Source organism: Geotrypetes seraphini, chromosome 2 (assembly GCF_902459505.1).
Source record: "Geotrypetes seraphini chromosome 2, aGeoSer1.1, whole genome shotgun sequence".
Lineage (NCBI taxonomy): Eukaryota > Metazoa > Chordata > Amphibia > Gymnophiona > Dermophiidae > Geotrypetes > Geotrypetes seraphini.
The window spans coordinates 502,418,029-502,437,552 of record NC_047085.1 but is presented as its reverse complement, the minus strand read 5'-3'; the positions used below and the strand labels follow the sequence as shown (position 1 = coordinate 502,437,552).

The window sequence follows — 19,524 nt, the reverse complement described above, 5'->3', positions numbered from 1 at the left end:
TCATAATGCATTTACAGTGAGGATTAAACCATTGTTTATCTATATCATGAGTGTCTCAAAGCTACTATCTCACGTGACATATGAATACATAATAACAGTTATAATAAAGTGATTCCCAATGTGTACCTTTCTGATATGTCTCAAATCTTACTATTATGACCTAGGACCATTCATACCACGTCAACATGAAACATTCATTAACATCACACCATCAATATACGAAATTATAAAACAACGGAGAAAAATAAACCTCAAGTGTGAGAGGCCGGGACTACACAAGTACCCGAGTCTATTCACATCATCACTGGTTTATAAAAAAACTCCGTGTACATTTAAATCAATACTTCTTCATTATTTTTCTCCGTTGTTTTATAATTTCGTATATTGATGGTGTGATGTTAATGAATGTTTCATGTTGACGTGGTATGAATGGTCCTAGGCTATCATAGCAGTATTTTCAATGCGTCTTTACATTTAGTCTGACTTACACGATTGAATTCCCACATATATTTGGTTATATCAAATCTTACTATGGCATGTGACAGTCCAAAGGTTATAATGCATGCTTCTTAAGCTCTCTTGATTAGCATTGCTCAGACAAAGTCTGATTGTTGCCCATATAAGGGATGCTTAAACAAGATAAGAGAAAAAGGGTAAATGTATGTCAGGTTAATATATGGCAAGGGAGGGGGGAATGCCTCAGCCTTCTGCTCAAGGTGCAATCCTTGTCCTTGCTTAGAATGTATACGTGGCAGGAGGGAGAGGGAGAGGAAATGAGAAACAGGGCCTCAGAACCAAACCCAGGACTAGATCCACACACAGGCCTCGATCCGCACACAGGGCCTAGGTCGGTGTGCTGACCTGACCTGCGCTCAGAACCGCCTGCGTGCGGACCCCGCCAGTGTTCTGATGCCCTGGATCAGAATTTAACAGATCTCCATCCCTACATTTCCCCTTACTTAACTATATTTAAGGGCTTAAAGAGGTGAGGCAAAGCTGCTTGGGAGAATTTGGATAGCGACCATAAAGTGGACTTATGGGCAAGTTAAACAAGGCAGACAGGCATTGCAGAAAACAACAGAGGGCAAGCAAGAGACCTAATTCAGAGGAGATTTTGCAGAATAACCTGGATCCACCGGCCAAATGGAAGCCATGCCCATAAAGAATGCCAGCACTTTGGTGAGTTATCGTGTTCTTGATTTAAAAAGCTAAGTGCTGTGTAAGATATGATCGATGTTCTTAGCTAAAGCACAAGCTAATTGTGATAAGGTTTTTCGATTAAATAATGCTAACCCAGGTACACCAACTAAAGAGACTGTCAAAGAGATAATTTCAGCTTTTGAAAGCAAGTTAACATTACTATCGCATTGATCAGTTAAAGCATAGCTATCAGAGCGATTTGCTCTAGCAATCCCGTGATTAATCAATTGCTGTTTGTGTACCAATGCTGGGACCAATCTACTTAAGCAGCATTGGGTAGTGTGTGTTAAATTAGCAGGAATATAATTCCATGTCCACATGCCACAGGTCCAAAACCAACCTGCAGGCAGGACAAGGTGAGCATTAATATATGATATATTTACAAAATGCGAACAGTTCCATAACTACAATTCTTACCCTAGCACATGACACATTTTTTTGATTTGCTACCATGGGGGAATAAATGGTCATGGCATCCCAGGGTAATTTTCTGGCTATGTTTTTTCCATGATGTAAACCTAGGACATGATACTTCAGCTTCAGTCATAAAATTAGTTAGTGGGGAAATCTTTCTTATTCCCCTTGGTGCTAACGTAATCATTTCCATATAGTGCCTCTGGAAGCTGCAAAATCTAAAGTGTTGGTAGTAGTGTTTCATAATCAAAAGTGTGAGTCCCTATAACTTCCTAAGCCAGTTGGAGGGGTCTGGCATTAATTAAAGTTCCCTAGTAGATATGTGATGCATAGCAAAAAATCCCTAAATGTCCCTAAAATAAGAGAACCTCAAGATTACTTTCCCTATACCCAGAAGTGCCGGGCATAGTAACCTAGAATTAAATGCATTAAGATGGAGAAGAAATGCCCAGAGCAAACCCTAAAAAACCCAAATATATGCATAATAGGTACAGTTAACACAGGTGACGGTGATACATACAAGACATATTTTGTCTTTGCAGAGGGTGGTGCAAGGGCCAAGTTCTCAAATGTAACTCGTAAAAAGACCTTGTGATGTGTCACCAAATAATCAAAATGTAAATCACTGCCACCTGTGGGACAGGCCTATTACCTGCGACAGGTGTTACATTACATAAAAATATGGGATAAACAAATAGTTCTTTTCTGAGAGCAATGCATGAGACAATAATAAAGAAAATACAACAGATAACAAAATATCATAAGGAGCATATTATATTCTGAAGATCTGCAGTGCTACTATAAATAGCTTGCATGGTGTGGGTGTATATATTTTTTGCAGAAAGGTAATAAACCATAGGACAGGTTTGTTAAATTAAAAAAAAGAAAAAGCACAACAGTTGCACAGCTAATGTGAAAATTATCGGTCTTTATGCAAGGTGAGAATGGCTGTTACTCAAGCTTTTAATGTGTCCCCAAGTCACAGGATCAGTCTTTGAATAACCTTTCTTTTCCGGTTGTCTGGCTATGGTATGGGACTTTGTTGTGGTTTCCTTAAGATGGAATCGAAACTTTAAAATCACCAAGCAACAAAGGTAAGAAAAATGATTTATTTTCATTTTAGGAATTAAAACATGTTGGTTCTGAAGATTTATTTCTGCTCTTTATATTTACCACTATATGAGTATAGAAGGAAACTGTGAGGGGGCCGCTTTATGCGATTAAAAATTTTAATCACGAATAATCAATGTGCAGCCCTAAATTTTATATATACATTTTTATATCGTTGATTTACTTAGATTCTGTGGTAAAAGAAACCTTAGAAATTTTATTCTGTAAATTTAATGATTATTCAGACTTTGCTTCTCTTGGGATAGTGTTAATATATAGAGCTCCGGGGAGTTAGATAGAGATTCAACAGTGTTTGTTTGATTATATTACATCAATATTTGTACAGTATTCAAGATTATTTATTTTGGATGATCTAAATTTACATCTTGAAACAACTGATGATCACTGTATATCCACAGAAAGCCTTTTTAGACTCTCTTAATCTGTCTTGCATCTATTACTTTGACTCATATTAAGGGTCATGTGTTAGATTCAATTGCTTTTTCTTCTGGTGCAATTTATAGCAAAATTTTTGAAAATTGTGGTCTTTTTTCCCATGGTCAGACCATCAATTAGCAAATTTTGACTTTAATTTATATATGAAAAACCAGCAATTTCAATCATTTCAGATTTCATTTTGATCAAGAGGTAACATGGTCTCTAATCAGTTTTGGAAGCAGGTTAATCTAACCTCAGTTTCAGCAGTATCGGATCTAGAAGAATCCATAAACCAATGGAACAATACTATAAATAGAACACTAGATAAAATTGTCCCTTTAAAAGAGAAGAGATATAATAAGTCTAAAAATATCCCCTTGGTTTTCACCACATTTTAGCATTTTAAGGGAAGATTAGGTTCTTACCTCGATAATCTTTTCTAGTAGAAATTTATATGACTCTTGAACAAGTGGGTATTCATCTCTAGATGCGAGTTGTATAGTTTCAAGTTTATTAAAATTTTCATAAAACGCAAATAAAGACTTCTAAGTGTTTTACAATTTGTATTAAAAATGGGGAGACAATAAACAAATAGATACCCACTAAAAGAGGAGACTGAGAGGGGACATAGTAGAAATACTCAAGATACTGAAGGGAATAGACTTAGTAGATAAAGACAGGTTGTTCATCCTCTCCAAGGTAGGGAGAAAGAGAGGGCACTCTCTAAAGTTGAAAGGGGATAGATTCCTTACAAACATAAGGAAGTTCTTCTTCACCCAGAGAGTGGTGGAAAACTGGAACGCTCTTCTGGAGGCTGTTATAGGGGAAAACACCCTCCAGGGATTTAAGACAAAGTTGGACGGGTTCCTGTTGAACCAGAATATAAGCAGGTAGGGCTGGTCTCAGGGCACTGGTCTTTGACCTGGGGGCTGCTGCAGGAGCGGACTGCTGGGCGTAATGGACCACTGGTCTGACCCAGCAGTGGCAAATTCTTATGTTTTTAAACAATTCTTGACAAACATAAAACATCATCTACATTTTTTTTTCTCTTGGATCCATCTCCTGCATCAGTGGGCTGTGCTGTAGTTCCTCAGTTCATACCAAAGCAGTTGACAATCCTTATAACAGGAGAAATTAGAAGTCGAAATATGGGGAAACCCTCCGACTGAGCCAATTCTGTTCTGTTCTGCAACGATTAAAATATAAAAAATTAATGCCAATAGGAACATAATATAAAACAAGATGGAAACGAACAAGCCACCTACCTGAGTGCAACGAGCACTAGGACTTCTCTTAAAGACTTTCATTTGCCTCTTTGCAAAAGAGAGTAAAGTCATTACTCTTCAGACCTGTCTGACCGAAGATACGACGCATACAGAAATATATACATATCTGAGACAGGCTAAATGGATCTGACAGGGCAGACCTTCAAGACTCAAATGCCTTTCTACTAGAAAAAGATTACACTCCTCCCTCAATATTCACGGGGGTTAGGGGCAGAGCTGGCCTGCGAATATTGAAAATTAGCAAATAACTTTTGGGCCGACTCTGACCCACCCCGCCTCCCTCCCGCCTTCCCCCCCAGCATTCCGGATCTTATTTGGTGGTCTAGCAGTCTTTCGGGACAGGAGCGATCTTCATACGCTCCTGCCCCACCCATGAAGATCACTCATTCAAAATGGCTGCTGTGAGTTCCCACTAGACCACCAGGTAAGGTCTGGGGAGGTCCAGGAGGGAGGAGGGGGTGATTCTGGTTTTAGGAAATAGCAAATAATCAGAATCGTGAGTCTTAAAACCACGAATTGGAAGGGGGAAGTGAATTGAGGGAAGAACCTAATCTTCTCTTTTAGTGCAAAAGGCATATGAGTCTTGAACCAGTAAAACTGAGGAAGTGCAGCACAGCCCACTGAAGTAGGAGGCAGAGCCTAGAAAAAAAAATGTAGATGATGCCTTCTACCTAACTCGTGACTAGAAGTGAATAACCCATTGGTTTCAACACTTATACCTTTTGCACTAGAAAAAGAGATTGCAGAAAAGTGGAGCAAAAATGGAGAAAAACTGGATTAAAATATTATGGAAACAGATAAATAAATATAAGCTAACTAAGGCAAAGAAAAATTTCTATTCTAATTTGATTGGAACAGCTATAATTGATAAAAAGGTATTGTTGAAAGCATGGAGGGAATTGAGTGGCATAGCAAATACAGTTAAACAACCTGAGCATCCTAATGCAAATTTTTTAACTGATTCACTAATACAAGGGTGGGTAACAGGCCGATTCAATAACTTTTTACGGAAAACTCAGAATCAGAGGTATATGTGACTAAATGTTGTTCCTCTTTTGAACAATTGACTTTTGAGGAAACTTCATTGCTGGTAAATAATTTTTCTAAATCTTTTTTCTGCGTTTGATGGCTGCCCAAATTATTTGTTGAACAATCCACCTAAAAATATTGTTTCTTGGATTATGACCAGTGGCATAGTAATGACATGCTCACACCCTCCCTTACCCCCCAGACCACTTTAAATCTTCACCAACGCAAGCAACCTCTCTGGCCTGCTGCTCACACCAGCCTGGCTCCCCTCTGAAATCACTTCCTGGTCATGGGGAGAGGAAGTGACAACGGAGGGAAATGGGTGGGCCTGGGGCAGGGTCTAAGGGTCCGGATTTTCCGAACGGACTATCTGGTAACCCTACACCCCTGGTTACTTCAGGAATCTTCTTCTGGGATCTCTCTCTCTCTCTCAGGCAATGTAAAAGTTCAATTTCCTCTTTTCCCCCAAGAGATTCCTGCTGGGCTTTCACCTTACTTCACCAAGCTCCCAAAGAACTGGCCCTTGGCCCCTAAAGCTTCTGGGAAAAATAGTACAAGCCTGGCCTTCTCTGATCTCCTCCTGGAAACAGCACCACTGAGCTCCCCCCCCCCAGTGGCCTCTGGGCAAATGCCATCCCTATATCAGCCATCCCTGGTCATTGAGCTCTCTCCTGTGGCCCCTGTCTTACATGACAGACCCCCTTGCCTGTCAAAATAGGAAAGTTGAAACAGTGGGATTTAACATTTAAGCTAAAGTTAAATGCAACCAAAACTAAGATTCTATGGTTTTCCAATCAATTGGAATCTATACCTAATGTTATACCACTCAATTAGAATGACGTTCTAAAGGTAGGAAGAACCTCTAAGGTATTGGGGATTATCTTAGGGCTAGATTCACTAAGCAAACCAATCGTGTACCGATCGGTTTGCGACCCGATTTCCCTCCGACCCAATTCACTAACCTCTGTCCTGATCATCCTCCGATCTATGCATGCAAATGAGGGGGAACGGCATTCAAATGTAGGCAGGAAGCGATTCACTAAGAAAAATGAGGGACACCGACTGGGCTGACCAATCCAAAAATAAGCGACTGCTGAGACCCAGTCGCTCAGGTCCTTTCTGACTGCCCTGCCTTCTGCCGCCCTGCTCTCTACCCCGATCTCCTGCTTCAGCCCCCAACTTTCCAGCTCTGTCTGCCCTGATTGCTGCTCTGCTTCTGCCCCAACTCTCCTGCTCTCTCCCCCCGACTTTCCATCACTCTGCCTCGATCGCCTTCTCCGCAGTGTGAGCCCATGGTTTTAACCCGCGGGTTAAAACCACGGGCTTGCAAAAAAGTTTAAAAAAGTAAAATTTAATTCTGCCGGGCACGTAGGTCCATCTACAGATGGTCTGAGCATGCGTTGGGATCGAAAGCGATCCGGGCAGGCGGATGGGGACGTGATTCCGATCACCCTCATTTGCATGAGGGCGATTTGTGAATCAGTCCCCCCGGACACAGATCGGATCCCTCATGGATTGGATCTGGTTCTTGCCCTTAGTGAATCTAGCCCTGTGACTCGGTGTCTTTTGAGGCTCAGGTTGATAATCTGTTTAAAAAAGTTTTCTTTAAACTGAAACAGTAACTTATTTACCTACCAAGAACGTAGCTAAAGAGTTGGGGATGGGGAAAAGAGAGGAGAAACACAGATTGACTTCAATAATATATCTGCTGTTCTAGAACAATCTATAGTGGATGCTTCTGAGAAATCAACTTTATTAGTATCATTTGTTTTTGAACAAGATATGAATATGGTCTTAAGACTTTACTTAAAAAAAAAAACTCTCGTATCCCCTTTGGAGGTCAAAGAATTTGGGTCTATCCAGATGTTGCAAAGACCACACAAGAATTGAGAAGAATGTTTCTGACTTTAAGACAAGAGACCATTAATATAGGAGTGACTTTTTTCTGGCGCCTATCCATGTAAATGCCCGATTCGATAAGTGGGATCTAAATATGTTTTTTATTCCCCTGCACAACTGAAGGACTTCCTTGATTTAAATAAAATCATCCAAGGGTGATGTTGGGCTATGAATGGTGTCACATTAGGCCTTTTCCATTTTGCATTGGACTTCTATTAATCTCCTTGGTTTTTTTCCTTTTGACCACTCCCCACTAATTGTGGTCTAAGGAAGGGTAAACTTTTATACTTCATTTACAAAATTTACTTTTTTTTCTTATATATTGTTTATTTCTGGGTTTCTTGTAACAAGTATTTTGTCTTGTGAATTATCTTTGAAATGTTAATAAAGAAAAAAACACCTGAGACAGTTACAACCTATTAGATCTTCTTTTAGGCATTTTGTTCAGAGTTCGATTTTGTCCCAATTAGATTATTGTAGCATTTTGCATTCAGGTATTAGTGTCAAACTAAGGAATAGGATACCATCATTGTAGAAATACGGCTGCTCAAATGATCTTTAGAGAGGGTAAGTTCACTCAAGTGTCACCTTTGTTCTGAGAGCTTCCTTGGTCATAATTTCAAGCTCAAATAGATTCCGTACAAACGTAAAGAAGTTCTTCTTCACCCAAGAGTGGTGGAAAACTGGAACGCTCTCCCGGAGGCTGTCATAGGGGAAAACACCCTCCAGAGATTCAAGACAAAGTTGGACAAGTTCCTGCTGAACCAGGTAAGGCTAGTCTCAGTTAGGGCGCTGGTCTTTGACCACTACTGGGCATGATGGACCACTGGTCTGACCCAGCAGCAGCATTCCTTATGTTCTTAAAGATTTTTTTTAGATTGACCTCACCACAGGTTTTTTAACTAATATTGTTACCAACTAGTCAAACATCTCACAGACTAAAAATATATCGTGTAAACTCTTTTTCTTATCAGTCTGTACAAATTTGGAATTCTCAGTCATTGAAAAATCAAACATATGTTCTTTCAGAAAGGTCTGAAGACATATTTATTTGAGAAATTTGTGAGTTAGAAATTGGATGATTATATGTTTGTAATGAATATGGTTTTTAGTGATGGAGATGGGAGATGGCAGCAGGAGAGAGCAGCCGGAGCGCTGGCAAGTGAAGGAAATCACCCGCGGTATCCTCCGACCTCCTCTTCCTGCACTAAAATTGGGCCTCACCTATCAGGAGCTGCTTTGATTGGTGAGGCCCGACTTTAGTGCAGGAAGATAGTGCATACCGCGAGTGATTTCCTTCACTTGCCAGCGCTCCGGCTGCCCTCTGCTGCCTGGTCATTCGCGGTCGGAAAATACCGCGAATGACTGGGACTGCGAATCGCAGACGGCGATTGACCGGGGGAGCACTGTATTGCCTAAAGGAGTTTATTTAGATCTCGGCCTACTAGCCTCCTTCAGTGGGCATTGTCTTCCCAATGGTTTCAAGCAACTGGTTTCCTCTGCAATATTTTACTTCATTATTATTGTGTTTCTTATTTGCTGGTCAAGCTTCAAGTTAATTTTAATATTCCACCTATTTTACAATCCAAGCGGTTTACATAAATTATAACAGAAATATACAAGGATTATTTTATAAATAATGCACACTATTTTTAAAATTTACATGTTTTTGTTTTTTTTTTCAAGTATTTCTTTACAATCTCTGCTTTGCAATGACCGAGTCCCAATGTCCGGGAAACTTCATTATTCAATCCAAGACACTGTTTTTGTTCAGTTGCCGAATAGCTCAGGTACCGGTGGAAGAAAGCTCTTCCAGAGATGCAAAACTTTGGAAAATGGTCAAAGTCTGATGGACTCGTGTCTGGACTGTAAGGAGCATGAGATAACACCTCACAGCCGTATTCATGTAGTTTTTCAATGACGACATTCCCCAGGTGCGGCCGAGCTTTGTCATGAAGAATGAGTAGCCCAGCCAAGAGCAACTGAGGTCGGGTTTTGTGAATTTTTTGCAAAAAATCATGAAAATTCACTGCTGTGGCACTTCTTCCACATGGAACTTTGTCTGTAATGATGATGCCTTCATGATCATAAGCAAAAATCATTTTGGTCATGGGGAAGATGGAGCTTTCCACTAGATTCACTAAACAAACCAATCGTGTACCGATCGGTTTGCAACCCCTTTGCAACCCGATTTTACTCCAGCCCGATTCACTTACCTGTCTGCCGATCCGATTCCGATCCACACATGCAAATGAGAGGAACGGCATGCAAAGTACGTAGGGACCCGATTCACTAAAGAAATCTTGCAAACTGACTGAGCTGGCCGATCAACATAAGAAGCGACTGCTGGGGACCAGTCGCAAACATCCTTTCCAACTCTGCAGCTCCATTGCCGCCCTGCTTTTTGCTGCCCCAACAATATTTATCTCTCTGCCCCAATCTCGTGCTCTGTCCCGAATCTCTCCTGCTCTTCCCCGCACTACGAGCCCATGGTTTTAACCCATGGGTTTAAAGTGGGTTAAAACCACAGGCTCGCTGGGTTAGTAAAAGTTTTTAAAAAGTCACAGCTCAGACAGCTCTTGGACAGATGGTCTGCGCATGCGTCGGGATCGCACATTAGCGATCCGTGTGGTCGGAGGGGGGCATTCCTCCGATCGCCCTCATTTAAATTTTTTTGTTTTGGGAGTTCGTCAGGCCTGCACAGATCGGGAACGCAATGGAGGTTAGTGAATCTAGCCCAAAGACTGCGATAGCTACTCAGTATCAGATTTATTTATCAAAAGATGGCAATGTAACGAGGGACGCTCTTGAGCAGCACCGAAGATGGCATAAGAACATAAGAAGTTGCCTCCACTGGGTCAGACCAGAGGTCCATCCCACCCAGTCGTCCGCTCCCGCGGTGGCCCACCAGATCCTTTGACCTGTGAAGTGATTTGACCATTTTTATATCCTACCTCTGCTTCTATCTGTACCCCTCAATCCCTTTATCCTTTAGGAACCTATCCAAACCTTCCTTGAACCCCTGTACTGTGGTCTGGCCTATCACAACCTCTGGAAGAGCGTTCCATGCGTCTACCACCCTCTGGGTAAAAAAGAACTTCCTAGCATTTGTTCTGAACCTGTCCCCTTTCAATTTCTCCGAGTGACCCCTAGTGCTTGTGGTTCCCCACAGTTTGAAGAATCTGTCCTTGTCCACTTTCTCTATGCCCTTCAGGATTTTGAAGGTTTCTATCATGTCCCCTCTAAGTCTCCTCTTCTCCAGGGAGAACAGCCCCAGCATTTTTAACCTGTCAGCGTATGAAAAATTTTCCATACCTCTTATCAGTTTTGTCGCTCTTCTCTGGACTCCCTCGAGTACTGCCATGTCTTTCTTGAGGTACGGCGACCAGTACTGGACACCGTATTCCAGGTGCGGGTGCACCATTGCACGATACAGTGGCACGATGACTTCTTTCGTCCTGGTTGTGATACCCTTTTTGATGATGCCCAGCATTCTGTTTGCTTTCTTTGAGACTGTCGCACACTGCGCCAATGGCTTCAATGTTGCGTCCACCCTCAGGTCTTTTTCAAGGTCGCTCACCCCTAGCAATATTTCCCCCATTTTATAGCTGAACATTGGGTTCTTTTTCCCTACATGCATGACCTTGCATTTATCCACATTGAAACTCATTTGCCATTTTTTTGCCCACTCCTCTAGTCTCGTCAGGTCCCTCTGCAGGTCTTCACAATCCTCCTTGGTTTTGACCCTGCTACAGAGTTTGGTGTCATCAGCAAATTTAATGACCTCACATTTCATCCCCGTCTCCAGGTCGTTGATAAATATATTGAACAGGAGTGGTCCCAACACCGATCCCTGAGGGACTCCACTCGTGACCCATTGCCAGTCTGAGTAATGCCCTTTTACTCCAACCCTCTGTTTTCTGCCCGCCAGCCAGTGTCTGATCCATCGGTGTACATCCCCTTGCACCCCGTGATTCCACAGCTTCTTAAGCAGCCTTTCGTGAGGTACCTTGTTGAAGGCTTTTTGGAAGTCGAGGTAAATGATATCTATGGCTTCCCCCTTGTCCATCTGGCTGTTTATTCCCTCAAAGAAGTACAGTAAGTTCGTGAGGCACGACCTACCCTTGCAGAAGCCGTGCTGGCTCGCTTTCAGTTGTCCATTTTTTTCTATGTGCTCGCAGATTGTGTCCTTGACCAGTGCTTCCATCATCTTTCCCGGGACCGAGGTCAAGCTCACCGGCCTGTAGTTTCCCGGATCTCCTCTTGATCCCTTCTTAAAGATGGGCGTGACATTTGCTATTTTCCAGTCCTCTGGGATCTCCCCAGTTTTCAAGGATAGATTACATATTTGGCAAAGTGTTTCCGCTATTTCGTTTCTCAGTTCCTTTATTACCCTTGGGTGGATGCCGTCCGGGCCCGGTGATTTGTCGCTCTTCAGTCTGTCTATCTGTCGGAGGACATCCTCTCGGCTCGCCTCTAATTGGACCAGCTTTTCATCGTGGTCTCCATTTATGATCTCCTCAGGTTCTGGGATATTGGATATGTCCTCTCTCGTGAAGACTGACGAGAAGAACTTGTTTAATCTGTCAGCTATCTCTTTTTCCTCTGTTACCACTCCTTTCCTGTCTCCGTCGTCCAATGGTCCCACTTCCTCCCTGGCTGGTTGCTTCCCCTTCACATACCTGAAGAATGGTTTGAAGTTTCTTGTTTCCCCTGCCAGTCTTTCCTCATACTCTCTTTTTGCTTTCCTAACCTCTCGGTGGCATTCTTTCTGGTGCCTTTTGTGCTCCTTCTGGTTGTCCCTTGTTGGGTCCTTTTTCCATTTTCTGAAAGATGATTTCTTGTCACTTATCGCCTTTTTTACTGCATTGTTTATCCACGCCGGGTTTCGAGCTCGATTCTTTTTGCACCCTTTCCTAAACCTTGGGATGAACAGGTATTGTGCCTCGTGCACCGTGCCCTTGAGTAGGGCCCAGGCTTCCTCTACGGTCTCCATCTTCATTGAGCTGTTGCTGAGCTTTTTTCCCACCATTTTCCTCATGGCCTCGTAATTTCCTTTTCTGTAGTTGCTGTCGTTGTGGTTCTTTTCACCTTTTGTGTTCCTATGTTTAGTTTGTACTGTATCATGTTGTGATCGCTGTTCCCTAATGGTGCTAGTACTACCACCTCCTTTGCGGGTCCCCCTAGCCCATTGAGGATTAGATCCAGAGTGGCATCCCCTCGCGTTGGTTCCGTGACCAGCAGTTCCATGTAACAGTCCCTCGTTGCCTCTAGGAATTTAGTTTCTCTCGTGCAATTTGAGTGTCCAGTGTTCCAGTCTATTCCAGGGTAGTTGAAATCCCCCATAACCACCACACTTCCAATTTTGCATACCTGCCTCAATTCGTCCTCCAGGTCCTGGTCGTTTGTTTCTGGCTGTCCTGGTGGGCGATAGTACAGTCCCAATTTGATGTCTGCTCCATTTCCTCCTGTCAGTTTAATCCATATTGATTCCAAGCTGTCCGCCCTTACTGTTGTTTCCATCCTGGTTGAAGGAATGGAGTCCTTTATATACAGTGCTACTCCTCCACCCTTCTTGTGTGTCCTGTCCCTCCTATAGAGTTTGTACCCTGGCAGGGCCACATCCCATTTGTTGTCCTCGGAGCACCATGTCTCTGTGACTCCTATTATGTCCAAGTCCTCTTTACTGGCTATAACTTCTAGCTCTCCCATTTTTGTCCTTAGGCTCCTGGCATTTGTATATAGGCAAATTAAGTCCCAGTTGGTTACCTTCTCTTTTGGTTCTCCTCGTGGTTTGGTGCTCCTGTCGATCCCCTCACGGTCTGCCAGTCCCCGAGCCTCGTTCTGTTCACCTTCCTCCTGTGGTGTGTCTATCCCGTCCTCTGTCCGCTTCTTCGATTTTGGATAGCCCTCTGTTTCCGGCTGTTTCCTCATTTTGTCGCTCTTTAGTTCCATAAGTTCCTTGGGTCCCTGCAATGCGTCTTTGGGTTTTAGTCCAGAAAATGTCCACACAGTCTCGAGTCCTCTATTGCCATTTCCTGATTCAGTATCCTTGCTTGATATTGTGGTCCGATCAGCTTTCCCCTTGTTATCAGTGTAAAGCCATGTCTATGCTGGTCTGGATGTTGCGTGCCAGCATCCTCGTCCCAGCCGCGCTCAGGTGCAGTCCGTCTCTCCTGTAGAGCTTGTTTTTCCCCAGGAAGGTTGTCCAGTTCCGTACAAAGTGGAAACCCTCCTCATCGCACCATCTCCTCAGCCATCCGTTTATTGCTTGCAGCTCGATCTGTCTCCTTGCATCTGCCCTCGGTACTGGCAGGATCTCTGAAAAGGCTATCTTCCTTGTCCTCAGCTTCAGTTTCCTCCCCAGGATCTTAAACTGCTCGGTCAGTGTAGTTCTGTTGAACTTCCGTCTGCTGACATCATTTGTTCCGACGTGGATTATCACTGCTGTCTCCTCCGTCTCAGCTCCCTCCAGGATCCTCTCGATTCTGTCGGATATGTCCTTTGTCCTCGCCCCTGGGAGACATGTCACTAGGCGGTCTGGTCTGCCTCCTGCTATGTGACTGTCCACCTCTCTCAGGATTGAGTCTCCCACCACGATTGCAGATTTCCCTTTTCTCCGCTTCCTCTTGGGTCTCAGGTCTGTATCGGTGATTTGACCCTCCAGTCCTTCCTCTTCCTGATTGGTTCCTCTGCAAGGTCCTTCTCCCCCAGCTTCTGGTGGTGGGTCCTGTCCTCCATCTGATGGTTCCCTTTCGAACTGCTGGTGATCCTGTATCTCTACCATCTTGCAGACCTCCTCGATGAATCTCTTGAGCTCTCTGACCTGCTCGTTGATGTGGCTCTCTGGTGGTATCGTCAGTTGCCTTGATTTCCCATGGTTCCCCTACGGCACAGAGTCCCTCCAGCTCCTGGACTTTGATCTGCAGTCTCCCGACCTCCTTCTTTAGGCTATCCAGTTCCTGACATCGACCGCATATGTAAGCCTGCCTCCCGGAGGGGAGGTAGTCATACATGTGACACTCGATGCAGTATACTGGAAAGCTTCACTGGGATTCTGCAGCCTCCATTTCTCTTTCTTCGTGCCTAAAGTTTCTTGGTGCGTTGGGGTGTGCCCGGCGTGTAGCTAGCTGGAAAAGTAGAGAGAAGAAAAGAATGAGAATAAAAGAAAAGGAAGTAGATATATATATATATATATATATATATTTTTTAGGAGGTTATTTAAGAAGATTGAATTTGCTGCTGAGCAGCCTGGACTCCTGGCTCCTTCTCAAGGCTCCTTCACAAAGGCGCTCCCGCTAAGGCGAGCGCCTTTGCTGCGCGCCGAACGGCTGGGCGCCGTTGGCTCCCCCTCTTTTAAGGGGGAGTCCGGGCTTGCTGGTGACGCTCGCTGGTGACGCTGGGGGGTGGGCGGAGCTTCCTCTCGCCGCTACCCCGCGTTGCCTGCCTTCTCCCTCTTCCTTCTCTCCCGGCTTCCTCCTCTCCTCTTCGCCGGTGCCTGCTGCATCTTAGAGCTTTTACTCCACTCCATAACAGACATTTTTTTTCTTATAGGGTGATGGAGCTTTGCCCACCATCTTATGGTTCTCCTGAAGGCACTCGCAATGTTATGGTTTGTTTGTACAGTTAATTGTTTTATTCATGAGCTCGACTTATTCTGTCCTGCAGATATGACATGATACTGGTTGATATTGGCGTATATAACTTCAATTTACTACAGTATCCCAGTTTTAATTATCTTCAATGGCTAATACTCTTTAATATTGCTTCTTTAAATATTCAGGGGCAGATTCTATAAACGGCATCCCAATTGTAGGCGGCAGTAGGTGTCCTACACCAGTGTTCTTCAACCTTTTTACACCCGTGAACCGGCAGAAATAAAATAATTATTTTGTGGACCGGCAAACTACTAGGACTAAAATTTAAAAACCCCGTTTACGCCCCATCTCCGTGAGCTCGGTCCCCGCAAACCATCTGATCCCATCTGCACAAGCCGCAATTATGATTTTATATTGAACGTATTTTATTAATGTATAAAAAGAAACAATATTCTGAACAATTGTGATTTTATAAATACAAATATACAGAGCACGGACCAGCAAAACCCCTGTCTCCCCTCCCCTTCACATATATCCCCTCTACTATCAAGAAAACTGAACAAGCCAAGTTATTACAGAATGCTATACAGAAGTATCATGCTAACAGAATACTGCAGTCCCCAGTTATGTCTCTAGCAGGATATATATTTCAAATCTGATATATTCTAATGACAAAATAGAAATAAAATTATTTTTTTCTACCTTTTGTTGTCTCTGGTTTCTGCTTTCATCTTCTTTTCACTCTTTTCCTTCCAGCATCTGCCCGTTCCATTCAATGTCTGCCCTCTCCCCCTTCCATATGTATCTGACTTCTTTCTATGCCCCTTTTCCCTGTACATCCAGCTGTTCCTCCTCTCTCCTTTTTACATCATTCATTCCAGCTTCACTGCCTTCTTCATTTTTATCTCTCCTACACCAGATCTAGCATCTTTATCCCTCTCTCATTTCTCTGCTGACCCCCTTTCTAGCATCAATGTCTCTCTACTTTCTCATTCCTCTCTCTCCCCTTTCCTTCATCTGATCTCTCCATTCCACCCTGACCCCCTTCCTCTCCTGTAATCTCCCTGCCAGCTGTTTCCTTCCTTTTTTCTTTCTCCCTTCCCTCCTTCCTTTTTTTCCTTCTCCCTTCCCTCCTCCCTCTATCCAACATTAACTCTCTTCCCATCCCTTTCCCTCCTCCCCTCCCAGCAGCATCTCTCCTTCTTCTCCCTTCCCTCCTCCCTCTATCCAACATTAACTCTCTTCCCATCCCTTTCCCTCCTCCCCTCCCAGCAGCATCTCCTTCTTCTCCCTTCCCTCATCCCTCTATCCAACATTAACTTTCTTCTCCTCCCATCCCTTTCCCTCCTCCCCTCCCAGCAGCATCTCTCCTTCTAACTCTCTCCAAGTCCAGTAACAGCTCTCCCTTTATCCAGCAGCTTCCCTGCCTCCTACAGTGGCTGTCTCCCCTTCCAGCAGCTCTCAGTACTTGCCTGCAGGAAGTTGCCAGTAAATCACTGCCCTGGCAAGTAGGAGAGCTGGTGGGAGGGGAGGAAGTCACTGTGAAGGCTCCCCACCATCTCCCTCCACCTGCACCTGTATCTGCAGCTCTCTCCATTCTACTTGTAACTTCCCCGCGGCCCTTTCAGCAACTCGGCAGGGGCGGCAATCAAGACAGGCTGCTGACGTCGGGACCTTCACTTTCTGAGTCCCGCCTATTTTGTTTAAACTTCCTGTTTCCGAACAGGCGAGACTCAGAGAGGGAAGGCCCCGACGTCGGCAGCCTGTCTTAATCGCCTGAGGCTGGGAGGAACATTAGTGAGCAGGAACCGCAGTCGGCAGGAAATTTAACTGCCGACTTGATCTCGCCGGCCCTGCACAGACCGGCAGAAATTTTCTGCGGACCGACACCGGTCGGCGGACCGACGGTTGAAGAACTGTGTCCTACACTGTCTAACCAGCCAATCAGAATGCACGTTTAAAAAACCCCCAAATAACCCAAAAGAGGCACCTATACTGTAGGCATTTGTTACGGTTAAGGGAGACACATCGGGACACTTAAGCTCGCCCAAGGCTGTGTGTGGCCTTAAGCTCGCCCAAGGCCGTGGATTCACCTGGAAGTGGCCTTGGGCGAGCTTAAGCAGCTCTAGGTGTCTCTCTAGGGCTGCAACAGACATCTTAAATGTAGGTTAGCAAAATACTGGCCTATATTTCAAATAGATGCAGCCGCTGAGCTGATCACGGCAAGGAAATCCCCCTGCCACGATCAGCTGAGTGGCTGCAGCATGGAAACCCCCCCATGCATCTTAAGTAGTCTGTGTGGTGGGCTAGTGAACCATAGAGAGGAGGACCCAGGCCCATAACCCACTCTAACCACTACACTCATGGTGGAAAATGTGAGCCCCCCCCCCCAAACCCTAATCTACTGTCATAAAGGTGCCACCTGCAACCATAAGGGATATTGGGAATGTAGACATGTGGTTGTAGTGAATTTTGGGGGGGTGTTGGGGTCGCCATAACCTATAAGGGAGTTCTGCTGAGATGTTTATGTGGCACCCTTTTTGTGAATTTCACAACAGTGCCCTGTGAGGTGCCCCTCTGCTCTGTTGCCATGTCTGGGTGGCAAGTCCATCACAATGCTGGCTCCTCCCACATCCAAAGGTCTTGTTCTGGGCGTTTGGGACTTGGACAAATTATTGGTCGAGAATGTGGTATATAGACATAGTGGACGTACAGATGATTTTTGAGATAAAATAAATAAATTTTCGATGTACTTTTCTAGAATGTACAGTTTTCTGCTGCTGACTTTGGGTGACTGTCACCCTACATCCAAATCAGACTGACGTATCTTTTGATTATGCCCTTCCACTTGTATACTTGTGAGGTTTAGGTTGAATTTTCCTTCCAACTGAGCTAACCACATCCTGAATTCTAGAAATTGCTATTGCCTCAAAATAAATACCTGTATATAATGTGTAAAGTGCTTTGATTGTAATCACAGAAAGGTGACTTAAAGTGCATTCGCTCTGCAGCCCCCCAATATCTCTCCTCGCTTATCTCCCCCTATGCTCCCTCCGTGATCTCAGCTCATCGGGCAAGCCCCTCTTATCTGTACCCTTCTCTTCCACTGTCAACTCCAGACTCCGTCCCTTCTTGCGTCGCCGTATGCCTGGAACAGATCAATACGTCATGCTCCATCCCTGGCAGTGTTGAAATCCAAGTTAAAGGTCCACTTTTTTCAAACTGCTTTCAACTCTTAAGTCCCACTCACTGCTGTCAGATACCTATACCCACAATAATCTCCCCCAACCCTGAAATGTCATGTCTAAATTAGATTGTAAGCTCTTCTGAGCAGGGACTGTACACCTTTCAGCGCTTTAGAATTACTAAATAGTAGTAGTAGCTTGTGACTCTGGACAAGTCACTTAACCCTCCAGTGCCCACACTTTGAAAAGCCAAGTCCACATTCCCTTCTTCTGTATTATGTGTCCGCTTAAGGTTTCGACTGTGCAGGATCCCAAGTTGGCAGCTGCCGCAGTGTTTGTTGGGGGGAATCTCCTCCCTCAGTTTCCTCTTTGCAGGATTAGAAAGGACTTGGGGAGAAGCCGAGAAGGCTGGTGACGTCACTAGGGAGAGGGCGGAGCTTCATGCTGAAGGCTCTGCCCCTTGTAGTGCTGATTGGTCAGAATGGTGCCTGGGGCGGGAAGAGGAGTGGAAGGGTCCGCCCCTTAGCACACATAAGGAATATCTCGCTCAGCTCTGACCAAACTCCGCCCCCTTTGTGATGTCATCGGTATGTAGCCGGAAGTAAGCTGAGTCGTCCATCTTTTCTGCTCTACTCTCTCCTCCAGTCCCTGATGTAGAGGAAGAGCCCAAATGTCCAAAGCCAAGAGGGAAATGGCTGCAGGAGCTTCTGCTCAGGTAAAAGATCCCCCACCCCCACTTTTCCTTCTCTCTCTTTCCCTGGCAGTGGGGCTCAGCCTCCTCTTAGCTGCAGGGGGAGGGGCAAGATTGGGGAAGGGGGAAATGGGTCCATACAGAGACTTAGTTTGTTCCTGGGCCAATGGAGGATTAAGTGACTTGCCCAGGGTCACCATGTCTACAATAATGCCTGATGGTGATACAGAAGATGCTGAATGTGTTTCTGGTTTGAGTTTCAGATGCAGGTGGCGTTTGAGGACATCGCTATCTCTTTCTCCCAGGAGGAGTGGGAATATTTAGATGAAGGGCAGAAGGAGCTTTACAGGGAGGTGATGAAGGAGAATTATGAGACTCTGATCTCCCTAGGTAAGGAATGCTTTATCTGCATCTAAAATTTTCAACTAATATGAGACATCTTTCTGTACTTCCTTTGCTCCAGAAACTTCCAAGGATCAGGATCTCTCTGTGCTAATCTCAAACTGACAGCGTGAGGGCCCATAAGACTATCTTGTGTGTCCTATGAGGTTTTTTTTCTTTTGAAATAAGAGAAAGATTATTCTCTGTTCTTGAAGAGCTAAAATGCAGGGTCAGGGTAGCCCAAATGGTCAGAACCTGGGTGCAGAAGATTATCTTGTACCTGGAAGTGGTCT

At 44.4% G+C, this 19,524-nt stretch overlaps 1 pseudogene; it reads left to right on the top strand.

Annotated features, from left to right (window-relative positions):
- Window positions 1-19,524, top strand: part of LOC117354953 — a 329,542-nt pseudogene that overhangs the window by 85,158 nt on the left and 224,860 nt on the right.